The sequence below is a fragment of the Vipera berus genome (genome assembly GCF_964194415.1).
Source record: "Vipera berus genome assembly, chromosome: 4".
Taxonomy (NCBI): Eukaryota; Metazoa; Chordata; class Lepidosauria; order Squamata; family Viperidae; genus Vipera; species Vipera berus.
This window is the reverse complement of record NC_138206.1, coordinates 53,245,718-53,252,551: the sequence shown is the minus strand read 5'-3', so window position 1 is coordinate 53,252,551 and position 6,834 is coordinate 53,245,718.

The following is a 6,834-nucleotide window of genomic DNA, read 5'->3' as shown; positions in this document are numbered from 1 at the left end:
GTGAATATAACTAAGATTTGGTTTTCTCTTATACCATAAGGTATAAGGAATTTTACCTGTAGCTGAACTAACCACATTGTTTAAAATATGATTAGCACATTTTGCTGCTTCTCCCCATAAGCTATCAGGTAAACCAGAATCTTCAATCATAGATCTAATCATAGCTTGCAATGTTTGGCCCCTCCGTTCAACAAATGCATTATGCTGAGGTCTATAAGGAGCTGAACGTCTATGCTCTATTCCCTCTGAAACTAACAGCTCATTGAACTGTTTATTAACAAACTCCGTTCCATTGTCTGTTATTATGGTTTTTACATTTAACTGAGTTTTCCTTTGTACAAACTTGAGCCAATTAGATATTGTTTGTATAGTTTCAGTTTTTGACGTAAGGAGATAACAGAACCCATATCTGCTATAATGGTCTAGAATATTTAATATGTAGCAAGCACCCCCTAAACTGGGTTTCATAGGACCTATCAAATCCATAAATACCAGTTCTAATGGAGTTGTAGTTTTAAATCCATCTAACCTATTAGCTGGTGCTGCCCTGCTCTTTTCTCTACCACATACGTTACACTGCAGATATTTCTTACAAGCCTTTAACTTAAACCCATCAGACAAAGCTACAGTTCTTTTTAGTGTATTAAAATTCATATGACCCAATCTTCTATGTAATAAATGAATACATTCATCATGTGGTTTTTGATTTGTACAAGTAGTAGCCATTATAATAGGATCATTGCTAATTACAAACAAACCGTCTTTCATATTAGCTATTAAGTTCACTTCATTCTTTTGAATAAGACATTCCTCCCCTTGGAAAGTAACTTTAAAACCTGCTTCCAATAATGCCTTAACTGATAATAGATTATAATCACATCTGGGAACATATAGCATTTCCAAATTATGTTTTAAAAATGAACAGTAAACCTTACCCTCTCCAGAGACCTTGACTCTCCAGCCATTAGCCATAGAAATATATTTTTTACTAGAACTTATATTCTCAAAATCCCTTTTTATTTTTGAAATACAGTGTGTAGCTCCACTATCTACCACCCACCAATTGTGGTTATTAGTAGTTCTATTAGCTACAGCTACATTAATCAGCTTTTTATTCTTTCTATGGCTTTCCTTTCTCTGACAATTACTATTCTGACAAAACTTAGCAATATGTCCCTTTAACCCACAATTAAAGCATTTCCTTAAAATATAAGCAGATTCAGTCTTCTTTATTTCTTGTTGCAATGGCTCTCTCAACTGTTTTCTCTCCATACGACATCTTGATTCTTCCAACAACCTTCCAGTTATTGAAGAAACAGTTAGGTCTTCTTTGGACAAAACCTCCAAGGACGATACAAAGGCATCGTAGCTCTCATCCAATGATGATAAAATGATGTAAACCTGGTGAAGCTCTGAGAAAATAAGTTCTTTTTCTTGCAGTTCCAACAAAGTTGCTTTTATAAAGTTAAGGTGAGCTAACATATCGCCATTCTTTTCCAGTCTAGCTCTAAATAGCTTTCTGGTAAGATTTATATGAGCACCAACACTGTCCCGAACAAAAATCTTTTTCAACTTAGCCCAACATTTAGCAGCAGATTCTTCTCCATGCACATGGACTAGCTGTTGGTCTCCTAATGTTAGCCCAATGATAGATAAAGCCTTATCATTGTCTTTATTGAAGTCTACAATCTTCTTGTTATCTTCTTCATTAGTTGGATCCCAGGCAGTTACATCAGGAGGATTATGGACTATTTTCCAAAGACCTTGATTTTGTAATAGCAAACTACATTGTGTAGACCAGGATACGTAGTTTGACCCATTAAGCCGGGTAATGCAGAATGGATTGAATAGTCCTTGTGCCATTGTCTGAATTTGAAAACTCAGTTAGGAAATATAAATACAATACTGTGCCTGTCCTCAGCACCACACTGGATCTGGGCCCATAACCATTGTTAGAATATGTTGTTGAAAAAATGGTTTGTTTAACAGAGTATTATTAATACACAGTGGAAGTTGTACTGGGACTTTTAGGCAAACAGTAATGCACTAACACGAGTTTTATAACTTATTTTTACTCAGACAACAAAAAGAAACACAGTAAGAAATAGTCCAAGTATCAATCCAGTATCATGCACATAAAAGTCAGTCCATAAAAAACATAGTATCAAAATACAAAAGCTGCTTACCAATATCAAAAACAATATACACTGTAGCAAGCAGTTGATTCTTGAGAGAATAAATATCAAGTTAGCAAACAAGAGAACAAGAGGTATCCAAACACTAACATCAAACACATATACAAGAGCAACTACGTGTAACATCTAACTCTCTTTTATGTGGAATAATTACAGCCACACCCTAAGGCCGTTTAACTCCTTAAAGGTGCTTTTACTCCATTATATAATATTGTCACCCAAATCAAGTTTAATCTCTAACAGAGATCTTAGCCATTTCTGCTAAGTTTGACACCTTAAGCGTCCATTCTTCTATAGTAGGCAGGCAGTCCTTCTTCCAATATTGCCCTACCAATAACCTCGCTGCTGTTATGAGGTTCAACATCAAGTTAATTTCTTTAGTGTCACCATCTGTAATAACACCCAGTAAAAATAATTGTGGGGTAAACTTTATCTTTCTCTTAAAAATCTTTTGCATGTTCCTCCAAATTTTGATCCAAAAAGCTTTTATATTTCTACAAGTCCACCAAATATGAAAGTAGGTAGCATCCAAACTACCACATCTCCAACATTTGGGCTGTAAATTAGGATACATGCAAGACAGCTTCTTAGGGTCCAAATGCCATCTATAAAACATTTTGTAGAAATTTTCTCTTAAATTTTGGGCTTGAGTAAATTTCACATTTCTAACCCAGATTACTTCCCATACATCCAATGGAATCGGCTCTTGAATACTTTGAGCCCATTTCACCATGCAATCTTTGACCAATTCCGTTTCCGAATCTAATTCTATTAAAGCATTATAAATTCTCTTTATATGCGCTCGAGTTTGATCTTTAATCTGTTTTACCAAATTTTCATCCATCAGCGTCAAACCAACCTTCTGGTCTAACTTCCACCTGGCTTGCAATTGAGTGTACTGAAACCAGGATTGTACAATATTTTCTTGTTTTAGCTCAGCTAGCGACCTTAATTGCCAGTCGCTCCCTTCCAGTCTAAGTAGTTGCTTGTAAGAAATCACATCCAAATTCACACCCATAGATATCCTTTCTATTGCGTGTCCAGGAATCCCCCAAATTGGTATTTTATAATTTAACTTGTAATAATACTTTTTCCAAACACGCAATATAGCACTTCTTAAAATGTGGGATTTAAAAGTCCTATCAACTTTTTTGTCATAAGTCAAATATGCATGCCACCCATATAATAAATCCCATCCCTCAAGATAAAGTATACTTTTATTAGTTAAATTAAGCCAATCACTAACCAATGTTAAGACCACTGCATCATAATATAATTTCAAATTAGGCACCTTAAGTCCTCCTCTTTCCCGAGCGTCTTGCATAATCTTAAGTTTAACTCTCGGTTTTTCCCCCGCCCAAATAAATTTATTAATACCCTTCTGCCACTCATCCAAATTGGCATCTTTTTTCAGAATAGGTATCATTTGAAACAGAAAGAGAAACTTTGGTAAAACATTCATCTTAACAGCTGCAATTTTCCCCAACAAAGATAATTGTAGTTTTTTCCAATTATTTAAATCCTTTTGTACTTTTAACCATAACGTCTCATAATTATTCTTATATAATTTCACATTAGAAGCTGTAATATATACCCCCAAATATTTAACCTTTTTCACAATTTCATAGCCCGTCAGTTTTACTGACATATCCTTCTCCTTCATTGTCATATTTTTAGATAATATTTTAGTCTTATTATTGTTCACTTTAAAGCCCGACACTTTCCCATATTGTTCTATAATTCCTATCAAATCTGTAACCGATTGAGTCGGTTGAGATAATGTAACAACCAAGTCATCTGCAAACGGTCTTAATCTATAATCATTCTGTTTTATTTTTATTCCCTGAATTTTAGTTGATTCCCGAATTTTAATCAATAAAATCTCCAATGTTAAGACAAACAATAATGGTGACAGAGGACACCCTTGTCTTGTACCTTTTTCAATTTTAAAAGCATCTGTTAGTCCCCCATTAATTATAATTTGCGCTGATTGTTGTTGATATATAGCCTTAATAGATTGAAAAAATTCATCCCTAAAATTCATCTTCTCCACAACTTTCAATAAGAATTGCCAATTCAGTTGATCAAAGGCTTTTTCAGCATCCAAAAATATCAATGCCGCGGAGACTTGGTTGTTCTTATCCAAATACTCAATTAGATTAACTAGTTGTCTTACATTGTATTTCATGTATCTTCCAGTTATAAATCCACTGATCTGTATGAACCATCTGTTTCAAGACTGACATTAATCTGTTAGCTAATATTTTGGCAAAAATCTTATAATCTGTATTTAAAAGTGATTTGGGTCTATAGTTCTTAGGCTGAGTAAGATCTTGGTCCTCCTTTGGAATCAATGATATAAAAGCCCTTCTCCAAGATGGAGGCACCTCTCCTCCAGCCTGGATATTATTAAATAGCTCCTTTAAAGCTTCAACCATCTCTATAGATAAAGTTTTATAATAGATTGCTGTTAAGCCATCTGTACCCAGAGCCTTACCCACTTATAGCTGTTTAATTGCTGAAAAAAATTCTTCAGAAGTAATTAAACAACTCATCCCTGCGCTTTGCTCATGTGAGAGCTTAGGAATATTCGCTTCTTGTAAATATTTATCTATGTCTAAGGTTTGTACATTCTCACTAGCATATAACTTTTGATAAAAATCCAAAAAACTCTTTTTGATCAAATTTCGTTGATACATTTCTTTACCCTTATATTCTATTTTCTCTATTGTACATAACCTCTGTTTTTTCCTTAATTGATAGGCTAACCACCTCCCAGGTTTATTTGCATTACAAAAAGTATTTTGCTTCGCATATCTCAAATTAGTTGCAGCCTGATCTGCCATTAACATATTAAATTGTTCTTTCAACAAATTTATTGAGGTCCTTAATCTCTTATCCAATGGGTTCAAAATAAAAGCTTTCTCCTTCAATTTAATCTCTTCTTCCAGTTCTTTACGTTTTTGCATCTGCTTACGCCTATGACCATTATTCATATGAATCATAATCCCCCTCATGTATGCTTTGCTGGCATCCCAAACCATATTAATCGGTGTTCCTTTATGCATATTCAGAACAAAAAACTCTCTCAAATAATCTTTACATTTTTCTGAAAGTACATCATATCTAAATAAATTTTCATTCAGTCTCCAAGATCTTCTTATTCCATCTTCACTAAATAATTCCATCCATACAGGACTATGGTCCGATAACGTTCTTGAAAAAATCTTGACATTCTTAACCCTGGAAATAAGATCACCAGTAACCAAAAAGAAATCAATTCTAGAAAACGACTGATGCCTATCTGAGAAGAAAGTAAAATCTCTATCCTCAGAGTTCCGCTCCCGCCAGATGTCTCTTAGTTCAAAGTCTTCTTTCAAATCAAAGAAACTTTTAGGCAATCTAGAATAGATAGGGGAGTCTTTAGATGACCTCTTCTTATTCTTATTTGAGTCCAGAACACCATTCCAATCACCCATCAAAATAACTGATTTGTAATCCAATTGAGTTAGCCTATCATGTAAAAACCTGTAGAATTTTCCTTGCTGCTGGTTAGGAGCGTATAATCCAATAATGAGAATCTTCTTACCTTGTAATAATAATTCAATAATAACATATCTTCCCTGTGGGTCAGATTCAATTAACATAGCAGATAAGTCTCTTCTCAAATAGATAACCACTCCACTCTTTTTATCCTGAGCAGATGCTATGAAATGAGGTCCCAATTGGGAGTTAATCAAGTATTTTCTTGCAGACAAACAATATCATTTTTATGTTGCTTCAGATAATGGAACACTTTCCTTCTTTTTTGTGGTGAATTCAAGCCATTAACATTCCATGTCAAGAGCTTTATCACCATCCTCAGCAACCTGGAACCTCTGGAACGCCACCTGCAGTTGGTCTCTTCGGTCACGCCCCTCCCACCGGCTCCGTACTAACAGGGCCTTGTATTATAGGCTCAGAATCCATCTTCTGTTTCTGTTGTCCCTTATCTCTCCGCTTGTGTGCCGCACGTGTCATTCTCTGATCTTTTGAATCAGCCTTTAACATCAATCTCTGTTCACTAGATTCAGCCAATTGTGCCTCACTAACAAACTGTGCTGATACACCTTCAGTTTGTTTCTTATCTTCTTCCACTCTCTTAAGCGATGGAGATGGTGGTGAACCTGCTTTCAGGACATACATATAAAATTCCTTAGCCTTGGCAATCGTATTAAGCCTGTATCGTGTCCCTGCATGACTCACCACTATTCCAATAGGGATCTCCCATCCCTTCCTTTTTCTCAGCATCTTAGGAGGTATTTCTTTCAAAATCATAATATCTTGTCCCGCAATTTGAAATTTCTGGTGATAAAAGGCCTGGATGATCTCATTTCGAAGTGACCTCTTAGAAAAATAAATCACCACATCCCTGGGTAAGTTCTTCTGTCTCGCTATCCAGGAGTTAACCCTGAAAATTTTTTCCACCTCTCTTGATAACTCTTTAGGGTCCCATCCCAAGATGGGAGCAGTAACCTTGGTCACTCTTCCAGTAAGTCCTCACGTGGGTTTTCTCTCAACCCCCTTATTCTCAGAGCAAATTCCATCTCTTTAAACTGAGAAACCATCAACTCTTCCTCAGTTTTATCAATTTTATTTT